This window comes from Heterocephalus glaber, unplaced genomic scaffold (genome assembly GCF_053883595.1).
Source record: "Heterocephalus glaber isolate CG9 unplaced genomic scaffold, H.glaber_assembly_v1.0 deba00001743, whole genome shotgun sequence".
Taxonomy (NCBI): Eukaryota; Metazoa; Chordata; class Mammalia; order Rodentia; family Bathyergidae; genus Heterocephalus; species Heterocephalus glaber.
This window is the reverse complement of record NW_028258449.1, coordinates 1,965,220-1,982,802: the sequence shown is the minus strand read 5'-3', so window position 1 is coordinate 1,982,802 and position 17,583 is coordinate 1,965,220.

Below are 17,583 nucleotides of genomic sequence, written 5' to 3'. Positions count from 1 at the left end.
GTACTGTATTAAATTCATTTTTTAAAGAGTCTCCATATGCTTATTAATGGGTCAATAATTGTCACTCACTTGCCAACGAAAATGGTAAGGACGTGAAGACTGTTTCACCTGACAGCACCCGCCTCTGTGGCAGACACAGTACCAAGGCCCCCAAAAGGGCTCCACGCTGTGAGAGAGAACAAGGTAATAAATACTGTGTGGCTTTACACAGAAAAACACTATAGGGTAAAAACATTGACATATTCAGTTAAAAATAATCCTCCAAAAGGCCAAAGTTAACAGTTAAAACCATTTTTTATCTAGAAATTGGCAAGAGATTTATCTAAAATGTTTATATTTTTGCCACCCCATAAATCAAAATTAGTTTTCCATTAAAAAAGTTGGATCAGAGATGGTAATCTTCTTGCCAATTTTTAGCTAAATGCAAATGGAAACATCTGAGATTTTAAACTGAAAATTTAAGTTTATAGATGTATAGTAAAACTACTGCCTGTGAGTGTTACATGGTGAGGTCTGAATAGCATATGAGGTTATGAATTAACAGTAATTTCAGATACATAAAGCATTTAATTCCCCTGCACTAAACCTATAAGGACAAAGCTGGGTCTACCTTGGTTATTAGTGTGTCCGCCTCACTCTCTTTCTACCCTTCGATGTTGATGGAACAGTGCTGGCTCCTTAGTCTTCAAGTCTCAATCCAAACCCCTTCAGTATCGACAGCCAGGGCTCACAGCTGCGTCTCACTGTCCCTTGGTAGGAAAAGAATTTATTTTTAGTTAAAATGATTAACTGACAAAGATCGAAGTGGGTCAAGGTGTACAACATGACTGGGGAGACACTGTAAGGACTGCCACAAGCTGGCACACCCCGCTGCCCGTCCACACCTCAGTCAGGACCCATGGAGAGCTCAGGGCACGACTGGCACTTAAGCTTTTATTAAATCAATGAACTCTGACTGCCATAGAGTAATTCCTAAAATCTTTCAGAATGTGACTACTGATTCTTAAATATGCCACCAATATTAGGATTTCTAACTTTTATCTGCCATACACGTTGCGAACCAGCAAACTGTGCCCTGTTCTTCAGAGTAGCTGCTTTGTCTCTCCTTTCGGCTTGGCCCTTACCCCCTTTCCCCAGCCCCCAAATGTTACCAGGACTTCGTGGGGCAGGAGATGCCCACGGCCTTAGCTCTCCCCTGCTAAGTGCATGGTGACACTGTGACCTTTGTTCCATTATCAGATCCCTCTCCCTAACTCTAGTGAGGTTCTCAAAATTTCTGGAAGAGGAAACAGCTTTGCCTTCCTAAAACAGTTTTGAGATTTGGGCAACCTAATAAAAGGCCAGGGAAACATTATATAAAAATATTTTATTTCTCATGAAGCTCTGTACCCTACTTTTAAAATGAAATAGCTTCAGATCACATCCTGATCACAGTTCACTAATGTCTAGGGAAGCTACAAATTACTTTCAGTTTATAGATGATCTTAAGCTTTAAAAAGCTGTCTCAGAACTGTACGACCATCCTTTCAGTTAAAACCATTAAGTCGGCAGCTGCAACATGTATTTACATGACAGGGTGTAACCAGACTGGGGATGTATAAAATAGATCACCAGGTATGAGTGTCTTAATGACCAAACCATATTTTATGAGGTGGAAAGTCAATGAACATAGAAGAGATTATTGGCAACGGTGTAACAACAATGAGATTCTGCTCTCTTTACCCTGGGGACAAAAACATAACACTAACATGGAAACCAAAATACAACTTTACCTTGGGCTATAAATACAAAGCCAGCAGTAGAAAAGATTCATTCCTGATGATCAATTTCATTTGCCCCACACAGGTTCATTGCCATAAAAGAAATTACTTTTACCAAAAGACAAACTTTGAACAAATGAGCTCATTTCCATCATTTTGACAAGGTCTTAAGCCATAAGTCATGCTAAAGTATGTTTCCCAAAACTTCATTATAAAACCATTAAGCTGATTCCTTCATCAAAATATATATTTTTTTCTCTTTAAAATTTAAGGGAAGAGACAGGTGGTTAGAGACTAATACATTTTGAAAGAACTGATGGTATCTGGCCAACTCCCCCTTGTCTCTTAACTCTGAATGATTAGGGTGCTGACTGCCAAACGTGTTCAAGAACTCATTTGAAATGAAGAAAAGACTCAGAAATAAACAAAAGAGGGAAGGAAGAAGAGAACATTTGACTTTTACATTTTTTCTTATTTGATTGTTGAGAGGAGAGATAAAACTGTTATTTTATTTGAAAATGATAAAAGTTGTGTTCCTGTAGGCTGAAAACTCACATTTCAACTCTAAACTCTGAAGGGATTTTGTCTCTATCGATTGAAATTAACAAGAGAATGGAGGATGTGATTTTAACCTTTATAATATTCTACAACTGCTGTCTTACAGATTAAGACTTTCCCCTAGATGTCTGGAAGCAATAACTCTGTAATTCATACATGTAGGATGGCACTAAACTCTCAAGAAAGCAATCTTGTGTATCTGTCTAAGCATCTGAATTACATGCACCACTACGTATGTAGAAGTGTATGGTAGAAATGTGCCAGTGCAAAGGTATGCTCATACAATTGTAAAAGCAATTTAAAACACAAACACTGTGTACTAAAACACATAGTTAAAAGGCAACCCAGGTCTTTTCCTGCATTATACCTGTACACAATTCTATAGCTGTCCCTCTAGCCCGGTGGAAAGAATATTTTTAAGACAAGTTGTAAAATAGTTTAAAATGGACAGAATCCTGAGTTTTCCTACAGGGCAGAAGAAACTCAGATGCCACGGGATGCACTTGGGTGCCTGCTACTGCTGCAAGCACAGGGGCAGCAGCCACGGGTGGGGTCAGGAATGTTGTTGCTGCCTCTGGTGACAGGACCAGAATTCTGTCATGGCGGCTTGGATTGTGGCACCTCTGAAAAAAAGGGAAAGAGCATGCTCTGCAATTACCAATCTGCCTGGGCATGTACATAAAGGGAGCTGACAAATGATAAAGGAAATTGGAAAGGTTGAGAGGATGAAGTCAATAATAGATTTATCTCCAGACATTTAGCACTTGAAGTGCATCTGTTATGCAATATGTAGACATATTTTACAAGCAAATTTGGAGATTCTGTGAGCCCACTGGGCAGGGACAATATCTAATTTTATATTCTATATAATTTGGAGCATAACTTTGGTGTTTAATCAGTAGGAAGAGGAGAGACTCCTGTGCTCGCCAGGGAGAAACACAGGGAAAGGGTCGGAACCACGACCCAGGGCTTTGTGTGAGGCAGCAGAGCAGGAATGGACGGATGTGGGAGAGCCCTGGCTAGATGCAGTGTGAGGAGCCTACACCCACAAAGTTCTTTTGACCTTTAAAAGTCAAGATTTCTCTTTTTTTCTCGAACTCAAAGATACTGCAAGTTTTTATTCTATAAGTACAAAACTTTAGTAATAAGTTTTTTTAAAATTTAAATGGATCTCATCATAAAGCATTTAGAAAACAATTTTCTGCCAGTTTAAACTGTATTTCTTCACAAAGAATCTATTTTACTTCACGAATATTATAAATACTATCAACCAAAGATACTGTAAATACTACAACCAAAGATATCATAAAGTCTTAGCTTCTATAATTCTGGTATTTATGATAATATGACCTTCTTTATAATGTGCATGCAAAAAGAAACAAATTATGTCTATTTGCTTTATATAAATGTGATATACAGGTGTGTTTAATTGAGAAATTTCTATTTTACTATCTATGTCTCTTCTCTCAACTTGTCTTTTCTCTATAACACACACAAGAAGAAATACACTTATCTTAAGGATCAATTTTGTGTACATTTCTTTGGTAAGCTTAAAAATCCCTTGGAAAGATTAGAAAAGTAATGATATTTTAAAATATTCTTGCATCATAGCCTATTACCCTAGTAAATGGAAAGCAAATGTTGTAGCTCTGTGGTGACTTTTTCTGTCGCACATGATGCTAGAGCAGTTGAGTCAGCTGAGAATGTTTTTACCTGGCCAAGTCACGCGTGCCCTTTAACAGGCGGTTGTCCGACTTCCGGCCTACTGTCTCTGCACACACTTTATAGCTACTGAGTGAATTCCTAAAGCCTTGTTTTGGCTGTCAATTAATAGGAATTATTTGCCTTTGCTGGTGGAGAAAGTCAGTGTGAACAGGACCCAGCATAAAGACTACTGACAGAGGATGGTTGCTGTGTGCTGCTACCATGAAGCTCAGCAGGCAAGTGGTGCAGCCTCGTTTCTCTCCAAACCATGGCACTGTGTCCTGTCCTTTAACAATATTTCACATTAAAATGTTCTAAGATAGTGAGGAACCCCAGAGCGGCTATGAATAGGCATAGTTCATTATCTTTCCACTTACCATGCTGCCACATATAACATGACAGTGTCACTGAAATCTTATGCATGCATTTAAAGATTCACCAACTTATTGATTTTAGCATTGTGCTTACAGTTACATCAATTCATTCACTTCCTCCTACTTCCTTTCTGAAAAATCAAACACATGAACATTGCCAGGTGTATTTACAATAGTAAAAAAGCATTAAGACTCGGTTTTACAGTCTGATAAAGTTCCATTTTTCTAATTTTCAGTATCTAAAGTTGGTATCATAGTCTACATCTTGATTAAAATAAAACAGCTTCTCTTAAGATAAGTTTTTAAAGGGAAAACTTGATGCTGGCATTATCTCAGCAGTGCCCGATCCAACATCCAGGAACGAATACAGAAAGCAGGAAGTCTCTCCCCTCTGCCGCCCTGTCTCAGAGCATCCCCTTTGAAAGTTTATGTGGGTAAAAACAGCTACATTACAGGACATCTGTTTAATGGAACAGTTTTCTTCTGGACACAAGTCCATTCCCTCCTGCATTCAGGAACCCTTGATGATTGTTTCACTGTATTTTCTTTCAATTCTCAATAATCACATGGATCCAAATACCCTGAGGACTCAGAGTACAAATCCTGACAATAATCTGATTAGGTCCTTCCAATCAAGACAAATAATCATTCCCTAAAAATCCCCAATAAATCATACTTGGAAAGTAATGTAAAAAAGAATAACAATACAGTGAAATATATACAGTAAAGAAAAGGCAGTAACCAATGAAACCCCTCTTTACAACTTTGAAAGCATACAGTTCTCTAACCTTGCTTTCAAGAAATGCACGTGATTTAAGAACGTAAGCACCAGGAAGAGAGCAGTGAGCTAATTCAGTTTGTATTAGACACCAGCTATATTTGCAGCTGTATACTATTATTTTTAGATAAACTATGAAGGAATAGAAACAATACGATCTTTCTGAAAGAAATAAAGAAAATAGAATGAAAGTTCATTAGCTGAGATTTGAGTGTGTTTGACATAAAACAAAAATGCACAGCTATGACTTGAAGAACTGTTAGACAAAGATTATTACTTGCTTCTGTATATTCACAAAACTGTGTCCAGATCCATTTTATCTTATAGGTCCCCAAAGTCCTGTGTATGCCTTCTCATGTGAACATGAAGAATTCTGAACTAGACACTCACTAAGATGGGATGCATTTGGAATTATTTTATAAACAAAATTTCAGACAGAAAAAGAAGCAACGTGAATTTCTGCCTTGAAATTGTATGAGTAGATAACAAAAAATGAGCCAAAATAGTCACTTCCAGCCTTCTTCATTGATCAATTTAAGGTTGCAAAATAAAAATCCTCCTTTAGATTTTCAAAATGAAAGAAATGTGCAAATGTGTGCACATACTTCTGCATGTTTCCAATATTGGCAATTACAGAACTGTTTTAACCAGTGCTGCTACTAAGGTGGACGCTATTCCTTCTATGAGTAAATAAGGATTTACAGGACTTGTCTCTGACCTTTGTGAGATGCTACGGCAGATTGTATTACAGCACTTCATTCTTCTATATACAATGTGAAGGTCACTTCTGTTCTGTAATGAGTGAAGGCTCTATTTGACTAATGTTTTCCATATCACATTTCCAGCTTGATCTCCAGCTTTATCCTTGTAGTCTGGAAGTCATTGGGCAAACCAATTTATTGTCTAGGGTTAAATGAAAACAATTCTAAGGAAAAGCTCCAGTCGAGGAAAATGAGGATTAAAAGAATGATTTAATTTTAACATTGAAACATCAGGTGATTATTTTCCTTTCTCTTCCTTTAATGTGTCTGTGTCTAATAATTTGCCTCCGTGAACCTTTTGTAACTGTCTTCCAGTGTGACCATCAGAAAGCTCATGCCTTTACTCCATAGCTCTGCTAAACTATTTGGCAGGGCCTCTTCTATGTTCCCAGCCCTTTTCCTCTTATTCTTCCACAAAATTTTTACCAGCACTTCTTCCTCTTTTGTGTTGCCTTTCATTGTTTTCAGTTTTAGTCTTTAATCCCTCTCCCTCATCTAAAAACTATGATTCTTCAGGTTCTACAAGAATCAAAGAGGTGTCCTTGGGTCATCCTCCCCACCCTAGACGCGCTACGTGTGATGTCTCGAGTTGCTCAGTAGATAATACCCTGCTTTTTCACTTCATTGCATCACTTGTAAAAAAAAAAAATAGAAATTTTTAAAAGATAAAAATATTATGTGCGCTAAATACAAAATTGCAAAAGAGACATATTTTGATGGTGTGGTTTTCCCGTGTGGATATTTTCCACGGATTCTGTGAGAAGAGAATGAAGTGGGAGTCAGTACTATTCCTATCATATATCTTTGCCAACTATAGTAATCTCCTTGTACTTTGGGATAAAGAAAATCAAGTGTTTTTTGGAAAATGTGAGAAGCATATATGCTGAAAAATTATTTTAAGCTTTTGATTTTTGTACCAAAAATGTTTCAAAATTGGTCAAAATTCAATTCATTCATTTTTCTTTTTTTACTTTGGTCATTCTCTTTTTAATAAAAGAACAAAAGCAAAAGGTTGAACTCTGAGGAGTCATCAATTAGTAAATCATTCATATGCCCCGATGCCCTTAAAATTGAATTTAACCATACACATCAAGTACTGTACACTTTCCACAGCACAAAAAGGCTTGGGCAATTTGGAAAAGAACTGTAGGGAGGAAAATGCCCTCATGTCCAAGGCAGTTGCCACAAGGGGGAGAATACCGTAGAAAAGCTTCATCCTATGCAATTTTTTTCCCTTTTTTTGTTCAGTTATCCAAAAGTGAAGGGTACTCACAATGGAGCTTTAAACTTCAAACAAGATGACGCTGGTTGGAGTTCGATATCATCCCCAGAATGGAAGCAGATATAGGTGGTGTTAGCAAGTAAGGGGAAGCAGAAGGAAAATAAAATTTAAGTTAGTGGATCTGCTGGACATTAGTATGACAAATTGAAAGAAGAGGGAAGGGCTTTAGTAGATGTTTTATAACCCCGTGCACTTCCCCCAAAAGGTATTAATTTACTCTTCTTTACTCTCTTGTTTTCCCTAGGAGTGACAGGGAAGTGGTTGTCTATTGCCAGTGGTTTTTTAAGTCATTAATTTTTAAAGGACTTTATTCTTCTCCTTGCCGAGAGGCATCTTAGTGAGCTATTTTGGATTTGATCCTAAGCATCCTTTATAGTTCTGTGTACATTTTATTTTGGTCTGAACATCAGACTACATAAGTGGTAGAACCATACATTTAATGGCATGAAATGTAACATAATCCAAGCTTTAATACCTGGAATATAGTAAACTGGTAACTTTGAGTTATATTACCCATCATAAACTCTTTTAACCTGTGGCTCATTTTCAAAATAATAAATGTAACTATTCCATAAAAATATCTCAACACAGAAGAGCCAGAAAAGTGAAGGACATGAACAGATGGTACATCAATCTTCTGCATTTATACAATTTGTTTTTTAATGCAAATAGTGTGGGTTGCCTGCTCATGCCTTGGATATTTGTTCCAAAGATGAGCACATTTTCTTATCTTTCTGGATCAATGTGACATTTGCAGTTATCATAAAGTGGGAGCCCATTTAATGATGTTAATGCTTCCTTAATGTAAAAATAAAATCATCTTCTTTATAAAAGCAAACAGATTAAAAGTCCCAAAGAGACCATTGACATATGTGACATTTGCAGTTACTGGTAACTAGATGGCTTGATTATACACAGGTAAAAAAAAAAAAAATCTTAAAAGCATTGTTTATGCTCATTAATCAGGGCATTAAATATGAATTCTAGATTTCCCTATGAGCAAGAGAGTAAATAAGAATATATTTGTATAATGAGCTAGTAAGATATTTTAAGGGATAGTGTAGCTAAATGTTAAATTAATAAGCATCTCTCACTTTTCAGAGAGCTGGAAGAATTTTACTCTGTAGAGTCTTAAAAAATATTTCTGAGATGTAATGTTTTTGAAAAACAAAATTCATGCTTAAAAATAGTAAAGCAGCTTAAAAACTCGTGGCATTGATTTTTTTTTTTTTTTTTTTAAGAAAAACCTCAATTCACAAAATGGTCCCAGAGTGTGCCTGCCCCTGCCTGCATGGATTTCCCTGTCCATGGAGGGGCGCTCTTCTGTGAGGGGGATGCCTCTGTGGCTTACTTGGTTCCACTGGGAGAACCCACTTGGCTAATTCCTGGGGAGCCAGCTATGGGAGTTTATTTCCTTTTCTTGTGTATTGTTGTATCTGTTTTCGATGTTTCATACACACGCCCAGAGGCCTTCTGGCAGCAGATATACTTTTCAAAGCCAATTTCAGAAAGCAAATCATTTTCCTTCCTGCTAAGACAGCTGGCTGTTGCGTACAGCCTTTTCTACTAGAAATGAGTTATGGTCACTAACTAATCCCAGAGGGTCCAAAGAGTTGGCATTTGATGAGAGAATATTTTGATCACTATCAAACTGGCATCAGCCCCAACAACAAGCTAATTTATGAAATGTAGGGCACAAGAGTGTTATGCAAGTGGCCCAAGCCACTCTATGTAGATCCCCAAAGGGCTTGTGGAGATAAAAGAAGACAAAACCACCTAGGAATGTGCTCCAAAATGAGTAGGCATCCGAGAGGTGGCTGTTACCTTTCAAAGATCGCTTTCATGTGGAGTCATAACTGGCCCTTCACTGGCAGGTGAGGCCACACGGCAGAAGCTATCTATATACTTGCAGTAGGACAAAAACACACAGTTTAATAAATAAAGCTGATGAAACAAGGCATATTTAGGCCTGGAGAAATAATACCTTTATTGCAGCAGTAAAGTATTTTTCAGGCTCAGGCCTATGTTTCTGAGGTTCAAATGAAACCACAGTAATCTGAAATAATTAAATTATATTTTGAAAAGAAAATCAACATGCTAGCTGGTGCTTGTCTCTGAAGGTTTTTCATCTATTCATTCAATCATCTATTTCCTAAGTAATGTTTGTCGAACACCTGTTGAGAGCCAGGCACACTTCCTTAACAGCAGGGACGAAGGAGGCAGCAATAAATAAAATGGGCACCATTTCTATCTTCACGGAGCGAGCGTGTCTCTCCTTGGGGAAATGTACACGACTAGTGTTTGTAATAAACAATAGCAAAGGTCATGACTGAAGAGCCATGGGCTTTTACAGAAGCACAGAACTCAGGGATTATCCAGCCCAGGAGGAGGAGGAGACATGGGTACCCAGAGAGGAATGGCAAGTGTGGAGCTCCGTGGGCAGAGAGGGCATGCGGGTCTGGGTCAGAAGACCCACAGGGGTACCTGGGAAAGGGACATGGTGGCACATGTAGGGTCCAGACAGTGGAGGGTCTTGGGAAGAGAGGCTGTTAAAGTCTTATGAAAATCAGGGCAGAAGAGGTAGAAAGCTGGTCAGCAGGCCTTTATGGAAGCATCTAGGACTGCTGCTCTGCTGGGAGAAAAACCATGTAATGCTGGGTAAGCTGACAGCGGGGGCTAAGGTGGTGTTCACCTGCAGCAGGGAAAGAATGAGCAAGAGGCTCTGCCATCCCTACAGAAGGGTCAAGTCCTCTCCCCCTCCACGCCACCTTAGCAATCTGCATGCAGCAGACCAGTGGAAAGCTCTGAGGTGGAACTTGGAGGAAGCATTAACACTCATGTTGATTCCTGTGACTGCTGTGCTGACCAGAACACTCTTGGTGACTCACAACAGAGATGGATTCTCTCACAGCCGTGGACTGGGCCGCTTTAGTCAGCATCGCTGGTGCAAAATTCAGGTGTGAGCAGGCTGCACCCCTCTGGAGTCCCTGGGGACCCCATTCTATGTGTCTGTTGGATCTTTTTCTGCTTCTCATTTCCAAGGTCATTTGTAATGACATTTGGGGTCCTCTCTGTTTATCCTGGATTATCTTCCTGCCTCAAGACCCTAACTTCACCATATCTCCAAAGACTTTCTCATCTAAAGTGACATTTCAAGGTTCCAGATTAAGACCCGATGTCTTCGAGGGGAGGGGCCATGTTCAGCCCACCACAGTACTGACTCAGTTTCTTAACAGATTTAGTGCTAAGAGCAAAAGGTTCAGCAGTCTGTGTGCACTATTCTAGGATTGAAGTGATGGACTCCAGCGTGGAAAGAACTGCTCTACCTTGCTTTTGGTACCACCTGAGACATGAGCAGTCCTTACTGTGGGCACGCAGGGGGCCAAAGGCTCTCCAGGAACAAAAAGCCACAAAGGCACTGAGTATGCAGGGCTTACCTGCAGCGACGAAGTGGAGAGAAAGAACCTGGAGGACAAAACCAGAGGCACTGAAGTCCCCACAGGGAGTAAGTCCCAGCGCTCTCTGGGTGGCCACGTGTTAAAGCCAGTCCTTTTGGAGTCCACTGAGATAGGGTTTCGTCTGACCCATAGACCCAATGCTCAAGATATTTTAAAATTTTTCATCCATATATATATATATATATATATATATACACACACACACATACATCCATATATACATATATACTCTCCACATTAGTAGTACCGTGTGTTTGTGCTTTGTTCTCTCTCTTTTTTCTTTTTATTCAGTAATAGAGAATAGAATGGGAGGTACACTAGCTAACATTGATGTCAACCCTGGGGCTTCAGAGTATTTAAGGTTTTAATTTTAACTTACAAAATGCTTGGCCAGATATACAACTACTAAATAATGTGAGTTTCTTCTTCTTTTTGATTAATTGATTTTATCAGTACATTTTAGATATAGACAATGACCACATTCATCATAGGGAATTTGTACCTGCCTATGATATATCTGGATTCTTCTCTTTTTCCCATTCCCCCCTCCCTTCAATCCGTCTTCCCCTCCTTATTTATAAAAGCTTTGTTTCCATTTTTTCTTGCTTTTCTCTTTTTTTTCACCCCACCCAGTTCCCCTTCCCATTTTAATATTTTCTTCCAGAACCTGTACTTAAATAAGATGGAAAACATGGGAGAAATGCACAGATTCCCAGATACATATAGATTACCAAAGCTGAAACAAGAAGATATAAAAATTCTAAATAACCTAATATCAGTCAATGAAACTGATGATGTAATTAAAAACCTACCAACAAAGAAAAGCCCAGGTCTGATGCATTCACTGCTGAATTTTACAAGAAATTTAGAGAAGATCTAATGCCACTACTCTTCAAACTCTTTAATGAAATTGAAAGGGAAACAACACTCCCAAAGGCATTCCTGGAAGCAAGCATTACCATGATACCAAAACCAGAGAAAGATCCAACCAAAAAATAGAACTACAGGCCAATCTCCCTAATAAACATAGACACAAAGATTCTCAATAAGATACTGGCAAACAGAATGCAGCAAATCATCAAGAAGATTATACATCATCACCAAGTAGGATTCATCCTAGGGATGAAGGGATGGCTCAACATAGGCAAAGCAATAAATGTAATACACTACATCAATAGAGCCAAGGACAAAAATCACATGATCATCTCATTAGACACAGAGAAAGTATTTGACAAAGTCCAACACCCATTCCTGATTAAAAAGAAAATCCTACAGAAAATTGGAATGGATGGGCTTTATATCAATCTGATAAAAGCTATTTATGACAAACCAACAGCCAACATCATACTAAATGGTCAAAAACTGAAAGCTTTCACTCTAAAATCGGGAATAAGACAAGGATGTCCACTGTCACCACTCCTTTTCAATATAGCTCTGGAAACATTAGCCACGGCAATTAGACAAGAGAAAGAAATAAAAGGAGTAAGGATAGGAAAGGAAGAAGTTAAATTGCCGTTATTTGTGGATGACGTGGTACTCTTCATAGAAGACCCCAGAACTCCACCAAAAGACCTCTGGATTTAATAACAAATTGTGTGTGTATATTTCTACGTGTATCTTCTGGGTATCAGGTACTATCCTAGATTCCAGTTACAATTATTAGACTTCTTGGGGGAAGTTCCACACTCGGAATTAGTAAATAAAGTAAAGTAAGTTCTAAGTATTCTTTGACCCAGCGCTATACCAAATCCAAATTACATCTGGGACGTTGGAATTGGTCTTAGTGCAGAATATGGCATAAGGGCAATCGAAAAGTCTTGCGGACCCTATACATGTGTTGTAATATTTAATTCTCACAAATCTGTGATATAATATCATCCCTTTAACTAATAATAAAACATGGCTCAAAAAATCCAATAAATGTGATGAAGTCATACAGCTTGTGTGGAGTAGCCCCGTGATTAGAGTGAGATCTGTGGGCCCCAATGCTCTGGATTACATCTCAGACCCATCTTGCCACTCAGAAGGAAACATTAAGAACTGGATGCCAGATGTCCTCGCAACTAGTTTTGAGTTTTTCCATTATGCTACACACTTCAGGATAAATCCCTGCAACAGGCCATTTCAGGATAAATAGGTGAACGTAGAATTTTGCTACTACACATAAGGACTTCAGTTTCTTAAGATATAGTGTAGGTCAAAAAACAAAGAAGTTAAATGAAATCAGTGGCTCACAGAATCATAAACATCAGCACAATGATGTTCAGGAAACCTTGGCCTGAGGCTGCTGTGATGGACAACGGCCATGGCCTTACACAAATATCCTTGGGGACGCTGATAGAGACAACCATCTTTCTGATCTCTTCTGCTTAAGATAAGAGGTGAGAAATCTGTGCCATTTTTGTCTCTTCTAATTATATGATTATATGCCTTGCTAATGTTAGCAGGACTTGAGAACATATTTTCCTGATTTATATGGGTTTTTTACATGAGTGAGAAGCACAGCCACAAATAGTAAAATTTTCTTATTAAGCCATGGCAGAGGAAGTGTGCTGGGCATGCCAAGGCCAGGGTTACTGCTTTCTCTTCTCCAGCAATCCTTGGCACCCTGAGGATGTCACACCATGTCTTTCTACAGTGAAGGACAGATTCATGCTGTTACTTTTTTTTTTTTTTTTGAGAAATCTTAGTTGAAAGCACCAACAGTGATATAACTTGTTTCATTTTGTCATTTTTTACTCCCTTGAATTACTACATAAATATTAATAGCTAAACACATTGCAAACAGGTGGAGCTCATTCTGTGTCTGGAGCGCTGCCACCGCTGTGTGATATCTCAGATGGGTGACGAGATTTTCCATGTGGGGAGGGCGGTCTGTCATTCCATGCCAACCCCATTGGACACACCCTTGGCTTGGAGTTCTTTATTTCCTGTGATATCTCTATGACAGCCTTCTTGGTCTTTTAACAGTTCATTCAGTAGAGTGGGAAGGAGTAACACATTCCACTCCAGAGCCACATTTTCTCCATTGTGTGTTTGGTTACTTCCAGAAAGTGGCTGTTGCTGATAAGAACATGGAAGACAGCCCCCATGGTTAAAGGTGCGTTTCAGCTACAGAGGAAATGTTTGTTTGCTACACAACCAAATCTGTGTGTGCTCGATGAACTTTCCAAATAAAAGAACTCCTGGGGTTACTAGGGCAGGTAATATTATGACAAAATTCCCCTTTTGTCCTCTGATTTGCAAATACAAAGCCTGACTTACACATCCATTCAAAGTAGTAGTCTGTGTTCTTACAATTTATTGATTTATAGGTGGCATTAATTGTCTTCAAAGGCCTTAGATATGTAGATGTAATATCGGTCTACCTTTTATGCTGAATTATTTTCTTTATACATTTACCTTCAATGTACCAAATATATTTCAAAATAAAATCCAGAGACGCAGCTACCTTCTATTTTGCTAGAAAAAATAGCTAGTATGTACATTCTTCCTAATCCTGCAAAATGATCCACTGAAATATACTTGTTTTCTGTGAAAGCAAGCACAATTAGAACATGAGTATATGTAAGGTTATGTGAGTCTTCAGGGCTGGAAAAGGAAAAGGCTTGGTGTGTTTGAATTTTTTAACTGTGATATCACAGGTCCACTAGCCGATTTTATCATGAAAATCATTTGCCTGTCTCATAAGCCCAAATGGCTCAGCTTTCAAACCTCATGCATGAAAGAAATTTCTGACTTACTCCTACAATTAAGCAAACTTAAATTTGAAGGTTACACAAAGGAGGTTTGATCTAGTCCAGATCATGAAGCAGTCATAAAGCAAAATTGTACTTTTACTGTCATCTTATTATTTTCAGACATTAAAGAAAAGCAAAATATTGAGGTAAAATCACATGGTCTACTTTTTCATTCAGTTAGTGTCAATAATATCTTTGGCATTAGCACTTTCAGTACCCATTTAATAATATCACTAAAACAGATTAATCTTCTGTTAACTTTGAAACATTTTAGTCAGTTTTAATGACCTCCTTTCCTTCTTTACTTGCTGCTGGGACTCCGTGCCTCCTTGGTTTTCTCTCCCTTCTCCCTACCATGTGCGCACTGCCTGCGGCACACAAGCCCCTCCAGAGGGCTCCCCTGTGGACCTGGCGTGGGGAGAGAGCCTCCAGTTCCATCACTTTGAACAGGAATGGGTGACAACGTGCGGGAGGAACACTGACCTCTAAGTGATTCAAGCCAAGGAGGAAGGTACCCAAAGAGACGGGAAATAGCCAATTATGGGAGGACGGAGCACCTCTCACCTTCAGCAGGCTCCGTCTCTGGACAGCTCACTACAGGAAAGATGGGGCACCAATGTGACTCACACCTTTGACACAGCCTTCTGCTGAGGCAGTGGCCAGACACCGGGTAGCATGGAAGCCCATTTATTGTCTCTTCAAACTGAGCTGTGTGCTCTCATTCAAGGTCTTGCTTTGAAACCATTGTGCATGCAGTTAACACCCAAGGGATAACCGACCAGAGGGGTCCCATCTTATGGACTCTTTCCTAATTGAGAGAAAAATAAACAAAACAAAAACTAGTGGTGAGGGATAGAGTGGCTTCTTACTACAATACTCTGAAATTTCACTCCAAGGCTCTCCTATTCACTTATTAAAATAGGAGATACAATTTACATAATTAATAAGAATAAACTATTTGGCCAACTTTAAAGACTAAATTACGTAGATTTTTGTAGCCAGTCTTCATTTGCTACTTATTAGTTTTCTTCTGTTTGCCCACGGGTTCGCGGGATGCTGGGCCCCGCGGGCCTTGAGCCCTCCAGTGTAGGGCAAATCACAGGGAAGTGTGGGAACTGCCCACTCTGTTGAATAAATAAATGCCCGCACCTACCACAGTAGGATGAGCGCATGTCTGTGTGCAGAGAACCACAGCAAAGCAATCCTCTGAAAGTTGGTGGGTTTCACTTTCTAGTTAAAGGAGTTGATAGTTGCGCCTACTGTTAAGCACTGAGGGGCCATAAACCCGCTGACATCCCATTAGGTACTGAGGTCGCTTTGGACCAACCGCCCGTGTGAGCTGCCCGATCATTGCGCTCTTCCCCTTCGGAGAGCCCTCTTCCCTTTGTGACAGTAGGAGAGTCACCCACTTAACACAACCCAGCCCTCACGTGAGAGGAGCTGGGCGCTCGGACACTCCTTCCTCCCACCATCCCTGAGGACAACTCCCTGGACCCACAGAGCCACAGAACCGGACTTCGGAACTGCCGCCGCTGCCGCCTTCCCTTGGGTAACTTCAGAGAAAAAGCCATGGTCCTATCGCCAAGGGGCGTGGTGTGGGGGAAGCCTGTATGCAGGACTACATCCCAGGTGCACAGCAGACACACACACACACACACACACGGCTCCATGCTTCCCGACGTCATGCAGCCACATGCCCTTAGGAACTCGAGCACCGATCCATTAACACCCATTCGGACTCACTGACTGGCAGGGACAAGTCCACATGCCCACACCTAGGACCACTCCAGGATGTCTTCCGGGAACATCGATGTGTTACTGTGCCTGGCCATGATGCTCAGGTGAGGGACGTGCCACGTGAGCCACAGGACACGATGCCACTGTTCACAGGCACAGTCACCTGTGGTTCGGAGCTCGCCTGAGGGAGCAGTCTCAGGTCCAAACTGCACAGGGCCCCTGCTGTGGAGCCGGACAGATCTGGACCCGACCCAAGGCTCACCAAAACCAGTCACTACTGAAGAAACTTTCTTACGTATGAACTGAAATCTTTCTCTATCTTCTACTTATTCACTTCAAGTTCTTCACATCCATTTTCTAAAATAACCACTCAGCTGACTGTTCTTCGTGACAGTCAGTGGCTTCTTAATCCCTTAATCAATAAGAAAACTTTCATTCCTTATATAGATTACACCTGGCTTTCAGTACTTAATAAATGTTTTACTCATGACCCTACCTCATTCTGTAAGCCTGAGGTTTTGGCATAAATGATCTTTTTTTCTTAAAATTTTCTCTTTCTCCGATTGTCATAAATCCATTTGTAAAATCCAGATTTCAAACATCTCATCCAATCTTTTTGGCTGTTCTTTTCACAGGTTCTGTTAAGTGCTTTGTTTTCCCTGACCCTGAAATATGGGCAAGCAGAGACATTAACTCTTTCCTCTTCTCCTTGGACAAACTTACTCATTTCAGCCAAAACTCATACAGCAAGTGCAAAGTCCCCAGCATGCCATCATGGGTGATGAATTCACTTCTCACCGCGCAGCCAGAGTGGTGCCAGACAGGTGCTATCCTTAGGAAGTTGAAACCGAGGTGAGTTGCATCATTTTCTGTAAGTTTAATGTCCTTATGGAACCTGGGGTGAGAGAGGTAACAACCCTAAGCCGCTTCTCAGTTTCGCAGCCACACCTGGGCGGACCAGGGCCTGGCATACCCAGCGCTTCCCTCATGGCCCTCCCATGGTGCAGGCAAGGCCACCCCTCGCCCAGGTCATGGGGGCATTCACCCTGGCGCGGGGCATTCACCCTGGCGCAGTGCCTTCTCCTGTGGGGCGATGTGAGGTTCTATAACACACACCGCCTTGCCTTGCCTTCCCCATGCTCAGCCTTTGTCTCTGCTCTCATCTTCTCTGCACCCCATTTAGCTACTCATCTGTTTGGTAAACATTACCCTTCTTTCATTATTCAAGTAAAATTCACTGTGTTTATTAATATTCTCCAATCACCCATTGATAGATTATCTAGTAGCGTTTAGAACATACTAAATATTTAATAAGTGTAAGAACGTTTAAATATTGTATTATCATTACTAATTAGATCATTTCTAAAATTTGTATTATTAATACTAATTTACTATTATGCTGCTGAAGATAGGTTGCAGACTCTGGAAAAC